The sequence below is a fragment of the Ixodes scapularis genome, unplaced genomic scaffold, assembly GCF_016920785.2.
Source record: "Ixodes scapularis isolate PalLabHiFi unplaced genomic scaffold, ASM1692078v2 PGA_scaffold0__279_contigs__length_252992795, whole genome shotgun sequence".
NCBI lineage: Eukaryota > Metazoa > Arthropoda > Arachnida > Ixodida > Ixodidae > Ixodes > Ixodes scapularis.
In genome coordinates this window covers 104,659,532-104,676,566 of record NW_024609835.1, presented here as the reverse complement: position 1 = coordinate 104,676,566, position 17,035 = coordinate 104,659,532, and the positions used below count along the sequence as shown (strand labels likewise).

General features: G+C 50.4%; 1 protein-coding gene across 1 annotated transcript in view; it reads left to right on the top strand.

Annotated features, from left to right (window-relative positions):
* Positions 1-17,035, top strand: part of LOC8031915 — a 160,021-nt gene that overhangs the window by 32,920 nt on the left and 110,066 nt on the right. Inside the window, exons 2-3 of the mRNA XM_029990793.3 lie at positions 13,360-13,533; positions 16,863-16,932. The gene's annotated coding sequence lies outside the window, so the exon portion shown is untranslated. The remainder of the gene's footprint in view (positions 1-13,359; positions 13,534-16,862; positions 16,933-17,035) is intronic.

The following is a 17,035-nucleotide window of genomic DNA, read 5'->3' as shown; positions in this document are numbered from 1 at the left end:
GGGACAAGGAACATTTTGGGCACGCGTTAGTCATTCGCTGAATGTTCGCGCCAGAACGTCCGGATTTTTTTTTTTTTTCCTCTGCGTACTTGTGTTTGTGCGCTTTACGTATGTTGTGGTACGTCGTTACTCGAGTTTTGACAAGTGCGCCCTGAAGATGGACGCGCAGCTATTGGCCCGAGGGCGGTGAACAGGAGGCGCCCCGATTGCCTGCTGTACTCCGTTTCACGCCCCAGGCGTTACTGCGCCCCTCCCGAAGGTCACGTGACACTCGCCCGCCATCGGATTGACCCCTGATGGTTCGTAGATTCCCCTGCGGTTCATCGCGAGGTGAAATGGAGTTCAGTGCGGCTGCTGCCTAAAAAGCTCTAACTTCGGCAGCACATGCATAGACGAGCGCTGCGTCATGGTTCGGCAGGGTGCTTGGGACCTTTGTGCTCGGTGTCGGGCGGGTCCCATAATTTCAACCGTGCACGCTAATACTAAAAAAAAAAAGTATTTGGTGTTATTTGGTGGTCAAAATAGAACTTACTGATATATGTTCCTGGCGCACCGCTTCCTCGGGTGAGCCAGCGTTTTCCAAGCCTCGCATGTTGTTCGCAGCGTGCTGTGAACATGTTATGGTGGAACACAACGTTGTGAAGGTTATGTTCACTACCAGAATCGTAGATCGCCGAAACATCGCATTGTGTACGGAGAAGACCCTTAATGTACGTACGTCTTCGTGTCGGAAGGTTGCGTAGTCAAAAGTTTTCAGTTCATTTTTTTTTCTTTTTTTGTCTGAAAAATGAATAGTGCAAGGCTACTTGAGTGCCCCAAGCGAAGGAAAATCAAACCGGCCGAGGTGTTGTCGCCGTGATATGACTTGTATGCAGGATTCTTGTATACCTGGCAGGGCCGTGGACAGGGGGAGGGCTTATGGCGCTTCAGCCCCCCCCCCCCCCCCCCCCCCCCCCCGCGAAATCCAGCCGACCCTATAATATACGCATGCTTTTTGCCCCCATCTTCCCGTCTCCGCACCCAAAGTCACGGACTTCCCAGTCACCTCAGCACACACCTGCTTCCCGAAAAAAGTTCCTGGCTGCGCCATGATACCTGGCTAACGACTCAGCTTTGTGCGAGCACTCAATGTGTGGTTCGTATGACCTTAGGTGCCAGCACTCAATGTGTGGTTCGTATGACCTTAGGAATTTAGGAAGGTATACCGCGCTTTGCGAATGATTGCCCGTTGGGTATACCAGGTGACCGTCAAGCGAACGCTGTGACTTTTCCCGCGTCGACTATCATTCCGACCGTGGATGAAGGTTGACGTCTTTGACGGACAGTAGGGCATGGCTGGTAGGGGTCGTGATCGGTTCTTTTCATCCGTGGTCCCCCCCCACAACTCCCCAGAAAGAGAGGGGAGTAGGGGAGGATGACGCCCGGAGATTCGCTCCCCTCGGTCCTGCTTTGTTTTCTCTACTACCTCACTCTCTCGGCTACGCTCTCTCCCCTTCTTTCATATTTCCTCCGCTGGCCAGCAGCACAAGCAGCGAGGAGCCGCAGCACATCTGCGCTGAAATTCCGAAGGAGAGAAGGAGCGTGAAATGGAGAAGGAGGGACCGCTTGTTTTTGTTTTTCTTCGACGTCTTCGTGCGTGCGGGTCGCAGCAGCTTCTTTTCCTCATTTACTCGTTGACGTTCTCTCGCATATGTTTTTTCTTCCTTCTCCCTTTAGGCTTTGTCGGTGTTTTCTTGCTTGATAGGGTGGCTCGCGTATGCGTGCCTGTGTGGCCTGTCCCACGGGCAGCATAGCCTGCCGTTTGTGCTCGGCGTCCTCCGCTTCTGCGGTGCTTCCTCCTCGCCGGCGAGGCTGCCCGCAGCGAGAGGGAGAGAGCCTCAGCAGCCCCCAGTGCACCAGCGGCGGCGGCACCACTGCGCCGCGAGGCGAACTGTTATTGCGTCGCATTCCAGCCCGCAGCGGCACTCTTCGGGGAAATCAACGGCTATCTCTCCCCCTCTTCGGGGGGCGCCCTTCCCCCCGCCGTGTTTTCTCGCTTTGTGCCTTTGTGGCCGTCTCCCTTTACAACGGTAGAGAGTCCTCTCGCTTTCGTTGCTGTTTCACTCGGCCGGCTGTTGTGTGTTTGCTCAACTTTGCTGGGGGGACTCCCAGGAAAGGGCCGAGTACTCCTCGCGCTCACCCTCTCTCTCCCACTCCTTCTTCTAGGGCTTGCTGCCCATGCCCTGCCGCCTTTACCCCTACCTCTCTTCCTTTTTTTCATTGTCTTCGTCCTAAACCGCGTGAAGTTTTTTAGCATATTTTTTTGTCTTTTTTAGTTTAGTTACCAATTCGAGCCGTGACCAAAGTTCGCGCTGATCGCACCAGTTGCCTAGCCAGGAATTATTTATTGTCCGGAGTGTGCGTGTGTGTATGTGTGTTGGGGGGATTTCCATGATAGGGGGGGGGGGGGGAGGGCTGCATTATTCCATCTTTGCGTGTAGTAGTCGATGTGCTGTACGATACGTGGGCACGAACACGCCCCCCCCCCCCCCCCCCCCCCCCCCCCCGGTTTGGGAGGGGGGCGAGAAAGAGGTTGACTCCACAAACCACTCCCTTGTCTACGGCACTGGTCAGCACCCTTTGTTTTATCGCGTCATAAAGAGCGTTTAGGGGGACTAACTTCCTCCGCTAAGCGACGCTGCAGGAGGTCTCGATCCGCGTGGCTTTGCTAAGTTAATACCGATTTCGAGATAGGCCTCGTAAAACATGAAAAGGCGGGTTAGGTTTGCATTTCTCGGCGTGCGCCACCAGTCCAGGCAGCAAAATATGAAACGTATAACCATTTCGCGACGCACTAACTCGGGGCGTTTCGAAAGCCACGTGCGAGCGATTCGGGAATTCAGGAATCTTTGTCGTGGCCGCCCGGTGGATGTCAGCCATCAGTTATCATCACTGATGAGCAGTTGATTACGTGCGAAGTGACTGACCAAAGCGTAACAATTGAACAACCGCTGATCTGTAAAGTATAGATTGCCCCATCGTCGACTCTAGGACATTTTCGTAGAGGACTTTTTAGTGTGGACTTTTCGGTGCATGTAATTTGAAATCGTGACTACCTATTTTGATCGCCACGAAACGTACGAGTCATGCTTCATTACCGACATCCACAACTTTTGTTCGGTGGCCTGGATGAAGCACTCACGCTTAATTCGTGGATTTTTCATCAAAATGTCTTTGCTCGACCTCGCAATATGTCATCCGGGCCCCAAAGAAAACAAATAAATATAAAAACAAATAGCTCCAGGTAAAAGAAATTCCTCCACTGCTCGTAAAACATCCAAACTATGGTCGGTGACAGGTCAAGAACGAAGTGGAAGCTCCTCCCACCCCTTTCCACTTCAGCGGAGCGAACGGTGGAGAGGAGGTCGCCTTCTCTCCAGCGTTCGCTCTACTTAAGTGACAAGAGGTAGGAGGAGCTTCCACTTCGTTCTTGACCTGTCACCGACGTATCTAATAAAAGAAAAAAAAGAAAAAAAGGTAAACACATACGCTACCCGTGTGGTGAAACACAGCGTCAGCTGAGGTGTCGCGCCGGAGCCGCTAAGGCGTCATTTCGGAGCAAAAGGCTGCTGTAAAATTGCGTTAAAAAAAAAAAAAAAAAGTTTTGGACAAAGAGGATGGGCAGTTTGCGGCCTGCCCGCGTCGATTTGTTTTCAGCGAAACCAAAGCACGATTATTTTTGTGACAGTTCATAAATAATGAGTGTAAGCCTTAAAATGGCCAACGCAAAAAAAAAAAAAAAAAAAGAAAAAAGCGAAAAAAGACTTACACATTAAAGGGAAGATGGGGCACTTCTACATTTGAGAAAAAACGCATGAATTGCGTTCATTTGGCCTTTAGAATAACAGATATCAAAATTATATTTCAATGCGACGCGCCGGACTGCCACAAGAGCAATTTCAAAATAGGGCTGAAGCCCCGCCCCCCTAGCCTTGGGCAGCCAAAAGAGCCGTCGATGACGTCACGGACAGCGACTGTCTTTCGCGTTTTTCTCGCGTTTAACAATACTTACGCAGCAAATGGTTTGGGTATTCGGGTTCACGGGGTAAAAATACACTAGAATTCACTTCTAACTCATTTTTTCCAAGAAGCTCCGTAGCTTCCCTTTAAGAAGGAAACGCAGGTGGTGTACTCGCGGAGAATGTTGCGTGGCTGTGCGGTCAGATCTATGGGCTCACGGGCGTTCACGCACCTCGAGCGCCGATCGAAGCTGTTCGCGCGCGATTTTCGCTTTTGAAATGACACCCGAGAGCCGAGGCACCCCGATTCCGAGGAATTCGCCCTAAACCCGGTCTGACCCAATCACCGACCCCTTTTGTGACCGACGCTTTCTCCCCTGGGCCGGAAACAAGGTACCGCACAGCCGCACAGGCGAAGCTAAGAACTCGTTTCGGGAGACGCTCTTTGACGTGTGCTCCTGAACGGAAGAGAAAAGCGTCGCTAAGCTTGAGCAGATCAGGGAGGGAGCTGATGACACCGGGGTCATTCTTTGCTCTTAGCTCAATGGGAGGATCCAAGGATCGCCCGATCAACATTTATCCACGAAACTTACAAATACGGCAAGTGTACAGTATCGTGGAATAGATTCTATACTCCGTTTCACCTTCAGTCCGAGCGCAGCGGACGCTAGGAGCAATGCCAGCCAATCCAGCGTTGAGAGAGTGTCATCTGACCTTGAGCTCTCTGTGTCGCTCTGCCCAACCGGCAGGTCACGCGATTTTCTCCCGGCGCTGATCGGCTGGGATAGCTCGTGGCGTCCACTGCGCTCGGACTGAAGGTGGAATAGATTCTAGTGGCTTACTAATCTCAGTGAAAGACAAAATATATATTTATATATTTTCTCTTTCTCTCTCTCTCTCTTAGTTGCTCGATTCCCTTTAGACGCGGGTTGAGGGTCTCGAAGGCGTGAATCTGCCCATGAGATGATGGAAAGCGGTTGAAAAATGTGCACGCCTTGGCTATACACACACACACACACACGCTCGAGTGAAATACCTGGCGAGCGTGCGTGCTTGCGCTTGCCTGGTCAGTATGTGCAATTGTGCACACGCGAGGAGGGTTCTGGGGGAGGAGGGAGCACTGCCGCCCCGGCGGAGAGGCGGTAGCGCGGCGAGAAAGAGGAATTAGAAAAGGCGGGAACGATGCAGAAACGCTCATCACAAAACGCTGCGAGGATGGCGCGAGGGTTTGCGCTTAATTATCGCCTCGCCCCCCCTCCGCTGGCCCGGGCGAGGCGTGACGTCGAGTGCACCAGCTAAAATACGAGGCCTGCACGTGACGTCATCGATTCCCGACCCGCCCCCAAGCGGCAAACACGCTCGTCGTGCACCACACGACGCGCTGGCGGCGACGCTGACGCCAGCTCTTGGCTGCGCTGCGTTGGTTCCTCTAGTGATGACGTTTCAGGGGTGCAGGGCCCGTCTTGTATAGCTGGTATGGAGTGCACAGGCGGGCTCGTGCATGCGATCCTGTTCTTTTTTTCTCGTGGAGTATAAATGGACTGTGCTCTTTCCTCTCGATGGAGCGGGGAGAAACCGGCCGGCTGGAGTCGGTATGGGGAACTCGATCGCCCTATACGACGTATAGACGTTTTCTGTTTCCTGTCGTTCTCAATGACGTGGGTTCTTTATCTGGTATGCGGGACGAAAAAAATAATCAAACAGTTCAACCGGTAATATGCGAGAAACTGAGGCAAAACAAGAACGTTTGACATACCTCATGATTGAAACCTCCGACTGTGGTTTTGAAAATGGAAACTCGTGGAGGAAGAAAAAGGGACAGAGAGCCTTCCTCCTTCACGAATTTCGGTTTTTTAAGCTACAGTCTTAGGTGTCAATCATCATGTATAACTTGCACCGCCTCGGCTGCACTTTAACCACTCATGCATTTTTCGTAAACACCTTCTAGAAGCTTAGAGAGATCAAAAGGATGTTTTTCCGCGTACCGGAAGTGACGACATTCAAGATGGCTGCGCCCTTGTGGAAAAGGTGTATACGTGCCACCTCCCTGTGTCAGCCTCCTCCTCCTCGCCTCGGTTTTACCTTTTTGATTCTTTCTTCTTTTTTTTTTTTACTTAAAAAGCTTTTCACCTTTGTTTCTGCGGTGTTCAGTGGGAACAATTGGAGCCTCTTAATTCTGCCCTTTTGAGTAACGATACACTTCAGCCAGGTTGGTGTTTAGAATCATCGTTGCCAGTTATCCTATGCTTTATATATATATATATATATCAGGGTGTCGAACCGAAACCGAACCGAAAACCGGAACCGAACCGGTGTTTTTTCCGGAACTGAACCCGAACCCGAACCGTTATATTGTTATCGCGATGAATCCTAACCGGAACTGAACCGGAAAAAAAATAACGGTTACCGGCTCATGTCAAAACGGTTCGGCCACGCGCTGTTGACAATGAATGTGCTATCAATGCCATTTGTTTTTTAAGTGCCGTCAACTGACACACACCTCGCTTACATATTTTTCTTCTCCACTCAGTCTTAGGAATATAAACGCTGCATCCATGAATCTTGACATAGGAACCAGTATTGCGCTGGTCGCGGCTTGCACGGAAGAAAAAAAATTGGAAAACTGTGCAAAAAAAAAAAATCGCGTCACGGGATTTTATTGTCCTACAATCTCGTAAATCCTAAATGCTGCTGTGTGCTCATTTCATAACATGTTTCTAGAACGCGCGAGTTCTTGAAGCTTGCTTCCATCGGAATGAGAAAAGAAAAGTCTGTGGAGTTTGATAATAATGCATCCGGTTTCGTATAGGCACTTAGAAGCTAACATATTTGTGGGACAGCGAACTCTTCTATTTTAATATTTATCCTATTACGTCCTTCTGGCGTTGCGTTCGGTGAAGTGTTTTTCATATTCCGTATCTTGTTTAATGAAAACTTCTTTAAGGGTCTAATTTGAGTTACCGAAGGCTGCTTCAAAAAAAGAAAGCTGTATTTTCTCCCCACTGTTCCTTCAATTGCTTACACGCCGAGGTGGCGGGATAGTTAGCGAGTTCTACTTGTAAGTGGGTTTGTAAGGAGGTCGCGGATTTTACAGCTACTGCGTCGGACCCAATTAGATGAAGTCCGAATGCGTAAACGTCGGTGAGGTAACCTTTGAGTGCACATAAAGAAACCATTCCTGGTAGAAATCCCTGAGCCTTACACTACGAGGTATCCCGTTTCGTATGTGGTGATTTCAGATGTGCCCCGAACCGGTTCGCGAACCGGTTCGGGGATCGAATTAATCGAACCGGAACTGAACGGGAACAAAATAAATTTACCTGAACCCGAACCGTAACCGAACCCGTATTTTTTTTCGGTTCGACACACTGATACATATATATATACACCACGCACAGCGAATGCTTTTTTTTTTTTCTTCTGCGCGTGCGTACTCGGTTTCGCCGGTCAGGGCAGACGCACAAAGACGACCGAGACGATTTATACTTTGGGCGCTACTCGCTCGACATCATCGGATTTCATTTCATTTATTTACCTCGAGGACCCGTGTCCGGGTATTACACAAAGGGGAGGTTGAGTTCAGAGACACTGGTTTGAACACAAAAATATAAATAACAACAAAAAAAAAAAAAAAAAAATAAAGCATGGTGCAAATGTTAAATTGCAATAACAAAATAACAAATCAATATACAAATTAATAACTCGTTCATTTCATAAAAAAAAAAAATAACAAGTTCACAAAACTTAGATGTGTTAATTTCTAGTACAATGTCGCTGGGTAATGAATTCCAATCATCAATAGCAAGAGGTAGCGTGGAATTCGCGAAAAACAAGGATGAAGTGCGGATGAATTAGATTTTACGCTCATTGTCAACCCTAGTGGAAATTCGATCTGGGACGCTGAGAAGGGCCATTTTCATCTGCAGATTGTGATAATATATATTATGAAGAAGGGCAAGTCGGGAGAGCCTTCGACGGAAAGAAAGTGTTTGGAGATCAGACCGATTACAAAGTGGAGTGATACTAGTGTAGGAGGAGTAGTCGTAGCGAATATACCTTACTGTTCTGTTTTGAATTTTTTCTTGTTCGTTAGAGAGAGCATTTTGAAATGGTGACCAAATCGATGATGCGTATACCATTTGGGAACGAACCAGGGTTGTGTAGGCTCTCCTTTTGATTTTGGGCGAACAGAGTCTGCGGTTACGTTTTAAGTGTCCAAGTGTGCGGAAACATCGCCGGTGAGCCAGGTGAGGTGCAGTCCTAGGTACTTATATGATGTGCAGTGGCCAATGTTATTGATACCTAGTTGGAAAGAAAAATTAGACGGGGTGGTTCGACGAGTGAATGTTAGTAACTTCTACTTTTCCATGTTTAGGCTCATCTGCCAATCGTTACACCACTGTTCAATTATATTTAGGTCATTTTGAAGTATTCTATGGTCATCTGGTGTTTGGGTGGCTCCGTAAATGACGCAGCCGTCTGCGAAGAGACGCACGGGGGATGATAGAATCTTCATTAAATCGTCGATGTATGCTAAGAATAATAATGGGCCTAGTACACTTATCCGCGGTTGAACTCGATGGAAGCATGGACCAGGAACACGCGACTCTGACGCAATGCCGCCGTCTCCACGGCGCATGGGTAGACGCTTCACCCCGCTCGAATATCCCTTTCTGCGCATGCGCAGTGGCCCACACCTGCGGTGGGAAAACGCGGGCTCGTCCGTAAACAGCGCGTCTTTTCTCCCATCGGGGAGGGAAGCCGCACCTGATGCGTGAGACGACAACGTCCAGGGAAAGTCCCCCCACTATGTGGGATCGGAAAAACTCCATCGACTAAACGAGAGGAATATCACTAGCGATAAGTGTCGAGTTAATAGCACGATTCCCGTATTGTTTTTTTCCCGACCTTTTTCGAGCCTCTAGATACTCCCCGCTCTTTTCTTCTTCTCGGTGCGCGTTGCACTGCGTTCCCCAGGCGGGTGTGTGTGTTCTCGCATCGCTTCGGGTTGACTGTCCCGAAGAAGCGCGCCCCTGGGGCCGTCGCCACTGCTGCCGAGGAACGGCTCGCCCCGAGCGGGCCGCAGCGAGGCCGGAGGAGCCGGTGCCCCCTCCTCGCCCCGTAATTAAATAATATGTCACTGTAACGACTCTGACCACGGGGTCAGCTCGGAGCTTCGGGGTGCTCGTGGGGCCGCCAACGAGACTGCCTTGCCCCGGGCCGCTCTTTTCCTCTCCGCTCCTCCTCCTCGCTCCTTGGCGCCGTTCATGGCGAGCCGTCGGTCGTCGCAGTTTTCTCGCCCGTTTAGACTGCGTCGGCCTGAATGGCCCGAGTGATAAGCGGAGCTGGGACACGTCGCGTATACTCTTGCTGTCCGGGCCATTTCGAGGGAACAGGTCCTCTCGATTGCGAGACTCCGTGTCCGGGGCATGTAGCCTCCCTGACGTCATCCCGAAGGCGCTCGAAATGCGTAGTATTTGCGGATAGTCCGTGACGTCAGGTGACCTCAAACCTACGTCACGTGGATACGTGACGTTATAGGGAGGGTTCCGTGTTTTTGGTATGTATTTTTCTTCAAATTCGCGGGTTATTTGTCGGTGTTATTTTTTCCCCTTCGAATCGGTGTTTTTTGGTGTCGAAATTCGATGCCGAAGGGAAATCGGTGTTTATCGGGCTTGTATCGTATAATTATAATTTAAGCTATAATATTTTATCCAGTAATGCCGGTAAAGATAAGATAAGGGAACGAGGCAAGGGACGTGGTTTCGATAGAAAGGAGCAGCCCCGAGGAAAGTTCATTGCGGCCGTGTTTCGGGCCAACGAGGAAAAAATGAAGTACCGTAGAAGACTTCTTCCAGTAAAGCTGGCGTTTTTTTTTTTTACTTTTTTTTTAGTAATGGCAACTTAAATTCGGTGTTTTCCGGTTACCACTGATTCAGAAAAAGTGCCTCAAGGGTTAATTTTTGTTTTTTATCGGTATATACGGAAGACACGGAACCCAAGTTATAGGATACGATGACCTTACATTGTTACGTCACGTCGGGTGACACCATAACGCGTCATCGTGACGTCACGTGAAACCGTGACAGCGCTTGACATCGCAGTGTCGCGTGCCACTGCGCGTGTGTATGAAGGCACTCTATTCTATCTTCTCAAGCGCGTCGCAGTGTGCCGTTCCGTGGCCTCCTCAATGTGACTGCAAGAGGACGAGCGCATTTAGAACGCCCTATGCCAAAGGGACAGCCATTTTTTTTTTTTTTTTTTTTTACCAACAAGTTGTTAGACAAACTTAGATGGAGACGGTGCCTGTGCGCATACGCGTTAGCGGTTGTCCGTGCGCGAGCCGCTTTCCTTCACCCTCGATATCGAAGGCGTCGCTACGGTGTCGACTTCCTGATTGATTCAGAGATCGCTATGACGTTTGTACTCCGTTCGCCCTTTAGCTGAGACTAGAAACTCCGCCTTCAGCGCGAGCTTTCTGCCCTTGCTAACGCAAGTGTGAACGCGCAGGCAGGCACGTGCAACCAAAGCACTGCGGAAACCAGCGAGCTCGCGCTGAAGGCTATTGCTGCTGTTTTCCTTCCAAGACAGCAAGTTGGGGGGCTATGTTGCACGTTTTGGACTCCCAGGAGACTAGGGAGAAGGAAGTGACGTCAACGATACCGCAAACGCAGATTAGATGTTGACAGAAGAAAACAAAATCAACATCGAATCTGCATTTGCTGCGTTGTTGACGTCACTTCCTTCTTCCTAGTCTCCTGGGAGTCCAAAAAGCGCAACATAGCACCCTTGGACGGAGTTGTTACGGTGAGCACGCGATTCCAGCCATCTTCCAACGTTCTTTTTGATACACAGCCATTCGCTAACGTGGACGGGAAACTGGTCGCTCTGCAGGTTCAAACGCAGCAGCCGTGGAAAGCGGTAATATTGTCGGACTCCAGAGCGGACTCAGATCCCTCACCGGGAAAAACCAACTCCACTGTTAACAACAACGTTGAATGCTGCGAGGTTGACCCTGACGATGGGTTGGCAAATGGTTCTCCAGCGCTGCCCTCACTTAGAAGCTGCAGATACGGCTCCTCCCGCCCTCCTCCTCCCCACACACCACACCAGAACCAAGAGATGAAGCGGCCTTAACATCGCTTGAGGTCAAATTGTGCAAATGCCCGGCCCACTCTTCACGAACCCCGAAGAGTCAATGACCCCAACTGCATATACTGAAGCCGGGGCTCGAGATGATATTGGGCACGTGCTTCTTTCCTGCTCAGAATATGCAGACGGGCAGAAGGACCTCTTCCATCGGTATGCAGCTGGAGGTTTTCCATATATTGGTCCGTCGAAGACCGTCTTCTCTCTCTTTCACCTCACGGAACTGCGGACAGAGCCTTCGAAGCCATTCTGAAGTTTCTGATGTACTGTCTATGATAACACGTCCCGAGGAAGGAACCGAATCAATTCTATCCCTTTGAAGGCTCGCCCTAAACTCTCAATACCGTGAGAATAATTCGAACACCCGCCAAATTTCCACCCTCTCTTTTTCAACCAATCACGGCTTCCCCTTCCCCTAGCCAGCTAGCGACTTGCCCCGCAAAAAGGGCCCACACCTCTCCCGGCTACCCATTTTTTTATTCTTTAGACAACAACAAACAAACAAAACAGAAATCTTCGGGTTCGGACAAGAGTTCGGTTTCACTTGTGACAGATTAACCTGAAGGAATGCGTATGCCTTCGCGTACTTTTTACTGCATGCAAAGCATTGCTGTATGCCTGTTTTTCATTTTTTTTTTTTTTTTGCATTGCGGATGGTTACTTCTAATATCCCAACTGAGCGTCGGGTGATCTTTTGCGTGAATAGCCGTCTGTCTGTAAATACTATCTGCTTGCAGAGACAGGGCACGGATCCTAGTTGCAAGATACTTGTTTCTTGTTGCGTACGTGGCCGCCTTCTCTCTCTCGGAAGGGTGTCCTCCTTTAGCATGCTGTGGAAATCCTGCGCAGTGGTGGATTCGTGGAACGCCATCAATGCCGCAAGACTTCAATTTCTGCCACAAGTTAATCTTCGTCGTCATGATATGTAGACCGCGCGACCCTGATAGCACGAACATAACGTCAGCGTTTTTATGCATCGCACATATTTTTTATGGTTTATTTTAGAAACCAAAAAATTATATTTAAAAAAGAAGTATATTTTAGCGTATTTTTTCCCGTAAAGTTGAATATCAGAAGCGTTTGACCCGAACGTATCGATAGACGTGAGGAAAACCGAAAAACCAACTGCTGGGTGTGACGTCATACCCAAAAGTTTCAGCTGCCTCGCGCGTCCCGCTTGTGAGAGAAGGTGTGCAGCGCTTTGGATTGCTCGGGTAAAGCGCGGTTCAAGCCAACGCGTGTTCTGCGCGCGTGGGCAGTGCGCTTTCCGGAAATTCCGTATTTCGTGACATTTTTTTTTTTTTTTGCTGTTTCCGGGGCGCTTTGGGAGTCACAACCATGCGCGTTGGTTAGGACGGTGCGCTTTCGGGCGAGCGGAGAGCACCCGTGCCAGACGGCGAAGAAACGCGGAGCCAGAACTGGTGCCGTCACCCGATTGGCCGGGAGAGGAGCGCCCTACTACGTCACAGCGCGTTTTCGTGCGCGTTCAGAAAAAGTTGAAATCATCCAACTTTCTTATGCTCGCCCGGAAGGAATCAGCGCGACGTCACGAAATACGCACTTTCCGGGAAGCGCACGGCCTACGCGCGCACAAAAACGCGTTGGTTTGGATTAGAGCTTGCGGAAAGCGCACAAATGCAGGGATCATGGCGTATAATACGTCACGATTCCCTCCTCACACCGAACGCGACAAGGAGGGGCTCCAGCGCTATTTTGCGAGCTCTGGTGTGGCTACTTGGCGCATCAACCTGAAGTAGTGTAATTTTGATATTCGTAATTCTAAAAGCGAAATAAAAACGATTGGATGTTTTTTTTATGTACAGAATTGTTTGATGTTTTTTTTAACGAACACCGGGGAAAAAAGAAGAAAAAAACACCTTGTTTGTGTTGTTGTCTGTAGAAGCGACAGTGGCGTAACAGTGTTCCGCCGTTGTACAAGCCTTTTATACGGAGTCGGCCCCCTGACTTTCCAGAAGAGTCTGTTACGACTGGTACATTTTCTGCCGTCTCTGGTTTCCCTTGACGTCTACCGCGCCCCGAGGTGTTTCTGAGCCGTGGTCGTCCCTACCAGCGCATACAGCGGTGTCAAATCCACCAGATGGCGCCAAAATGATTGCGGCCGGAATAACCCCCGTTTTGACCCCGACTTTCGTCGCTGTTGGTCAGTGCGCGAAGGTGTGACCGACGCGTTGGTCCCTTCTGCTGCGTGCAGGCGTTCTTCAGAGGCTGCGTCCGTGGGGCGGTCTCGCCTGGACCGGGAGAGTGCCGGCCGTGTGCTTCCTCGGCCATGCTGTGAGCCGGGGCGTAGCCGGGCCCGTGCTGCGCCATGCGGGCCCAGCTGCAGGGGCCGCCCACGGCGCCCAGGCAGCGCCCGCTCCTGCACCAGGTAAGCCTCCTTCCTGGCCGGTCTCTTATTTTCGCGTGTATTGACGAATGCCAAAGGGGGGCTGTAGATGATGCGTGTGAGAAAGTAGCTTCAAGGCTTGGAGCTCGCTGCCTATCGTGAGTTCCTCGACATAGCGAGCGCACTCAAAAGGCTCCAGCGACGCCAGAACCTACAGCTGAACGAAGGTTCTGGCGTCGCTGGTGGAGCCTTTCGTGTGCGTGCGATAGGCAGCGAGCTCCAAGCCTCGAAGCTATATATTTCCTGACGTGGATCGTGTAAGCACGAGTTCTCAAACTTGGTTCTTAGGAACCTGCAGATATCCCCACGCGCTCCCAATTTTATTTGGTTGTAGTTGCCCCTAAGTGAAGTGTTCTTCCAGCTTGAACACTATCTTAGGAGGTCCGAGTCGTACATTGACCCATAACCATATATGTCCCAAAATACCACGCTATGTGCAGTATTCTTTACAACTTACAAGGGATGTAGGCTCCTGCGTCGCTTTATTGCGTCAATGCCCAGACCTAAAGGGGTCCCTCAACTATCAGTCAAAAGACGTTCCTTGGTTTCAAAACGTTCGAGGACCTCCGACGCAAAGAAAAAGTATCGGCAACGAGTATGACTATCGTAGTGTAATCACATACTATTTTTTTTATTTACTGTTTTTTCTATAAAGCCCAGGGGCGATTTTGGCGGGTGCTCGAGATCAGGCCATGCGCTCTATTGGCGACGTGCGCGACCGAAAGCGTCGCTGTGGTCGGCCTTTCACGATTGGCCGAACGCTGACTACGACGTCAGAAAAGGATTTATCATCGACGGAAATAAGAGGAATGAAAGAACTTTAATTTTGACGGTGTTGGCGGTGTTCCTTTGAGAGCGCAATGATTTCAAGCTTCCACCATGCTATTTACAAACACCATCGAACTTCTTGTTTGCAAGGTAATGACGTCACAAGGGGGAACCGTAGGAGGGCGCTACCAAAACATCTCGCCACTAATAGTGCCCGGGGAAAACGGGCCTACGAAAAGAGCGCCGCACGGGCCTACTTTTTGAGGCCCAGCCCTGCCCGAGGCCGCTGACTCTTATAGTATTAGTCCGACCCGGACGCGGTCCAATGCAATGACTACTTGATCCGCCCGGTGAGAGGCCAAAGCGTGCCTCATTTCTTAAATTCAAAGCTGCCCTGAAAAGGCGTTTGAGTATTTGATACTTTACTAATTGATATCAAAGACGCTCTCATATCGCAGTCACATGATGAACTTTCGGAAGCTTATACAAATATAAAATAAATAACTTATTTTCGCTAGCCAGACTGCGTTTTTTTATTCTTTTTTCTTTTTTAGCCCGTTTTTGCGTTTCGCGGCGTCGCCATCGCCGTCGGCGTGGCCGCCCCGCTAAATTTAGCGGGAAATTGAATTGGTGTTGAGGTCACGTGACGTCAATTTTGCCGCTAAGTCTGACGGAGAAACTGGATTCGTTCATGGGTGACGTGGCACGAAGTCATGTGCCGTCTTTTTCCCCCGCTGAATTCAGCGGGGGAACATAACCGGTTAAATTGAGCGGGAGGAAGGAAGGAAGTGGAGGGGCATAACCTCCCCTCCGTACCCTCTCGTCCTCTTCCTCAAGAGCTGCGCTCTAGTTTCGCATTACAGAGATTTCTAAACGTCTTTAATTTTTTCTCCTTCAAGAGTTCAAAAAGGAAACAGAAATAGAATCGAACTGGTGTCCGATGGCCGGATTATCAGTCGCTTTCTTGCCTGCTGGTAGCTGTCCCACTCTGCTTATGGAATCATCAGGATTCCCTGTATCTTCTTGTGCGCTTCTTTAGTTGAAAACAGCTTTCTTATTTTTAAGATATTTTTCAACGGCGTGGTAGCCAGTTCACACTTGGGCCATTGTCCGATCCTGCATCGGTCCCGGACCGGTCCCGGAAACAATCCGTGCTACGCGGCCCGTGCGTTCGGGTTGGCCGGCCCCGTGCAGATCTCTACCTACGGATTCTCTTCAGCCGCAGTCTCGCTGCTGGTACATCATTCAAAAGGCAGTCTTCAGACTCTCTCTGAGGCTTGTTATCTTTTTGTATAGATTGGTCGCACAAAAACTGTCTGCAGACTTGTTCGAAGGATCCAGTACGAAGCAGCTTATAAAACATGCGTGAGTCGTGTCCGCAGGTAATTCTGTCATCGTGTCTGCGGAGAAACTCCTTGTCGTTTGTATGATGTGTGAGCAGTTTGACTGCGGCTGTTTCCATGGCACGGCCCATGATCTGTATCATCCAAAGGCTTCGTCGTCGCGCTTTTAGCCTGGCGCCGTTTTAAAGAGATTTCGACCTCGCTGACTGTCGTCGCGCCGCTATGGCAAAACCCCTCTTCTCTCGGCTCTTGGCGCGAGGCCAGGGAAGTCGCGGTTTCCCCCGTCGGCCGCGCAGTGCGGTGAGAGAGAAAAGAGTTTTCCTGTCGTCTGCTTGAAAGACTCGTTTTCAGACGTTACTCGCGCCTTATGCACAATTCCACTTTATCAGTGTCCAGTTGCTACGCGTAATGTTGGATGGTTTTATAAACTTCCGCTGGCGCTTACCCACTTCACGGTTCGCCGCGCATTGGTGGCGGTCGTCGGTGCCATCCGCGACGCCAACCACGACAGTTATGAGAATTAACCGCGTCGCACCTCCGTCCTCTGGTATGTGACGGCACCGTTCCACCCGCATTCTACGACCGTGCCACAGCTATCGCTTTCGTTTTCTTCGCACATTGTGATCGAAAAATACTTTTTTTCATCCCTGCAGAAACAACAATTTTTTTTTTTTCGTAGCTTTATGCATTTTTTTTTTAGAGGACATAAGTGACCCGATGAAGAAATGATTATGACTAAAACTTAAGCCGCGATCCGTGTCTGAAAAAAACCCGAAGACCGTCTTGCGATAAAATATATCTGCTAAAAACAAACAAATTTTTGGCGGTAACTTATTTGGTAGCGAAGAATTTCATCCGGGAAAGTTCGATCTCGGACGCTGTAAAGACACGATCGGGAGCTCTACCGGGGAGCCGGCAGTGTCGAACATGTTTTCGCGGACGAGCGATCGAGGCCGTCAGCACGTATGGCGGCGGGACGACGTACCAGAGGCTACGGGTGGACGTCGTCTTCCCACGAACGGGGCTACAGCCCCCGGGACGAGCCCGCAGCGCACTTGGCGAGCGCTCTTATGGGATCCCTTCTCGGAACTGCGTTGGGCGAGCTGCGCTTCGGAGCATGCGGCCGGAGGGAAGGGGTGCCGGAGGAATGCGGGCACGCGCTGCTCTCCTCGCGCTGATCGGGCCGTCCTCCCCTCGCAGGTCCCGTGGGGGGTGTCCCAGAACGACCTTGAAGCCGTCGAGGACATTCTGTCGGCCACGTCACTCGTCGGTGAGTCCCATCTACGCCCACTTCTCTCGCCGTACGCAGCATGCACACCCAAGGGGCCAGCAAAGGCTGGAACTCGCCTTGCCACTCACTTGCACGGCGCTCC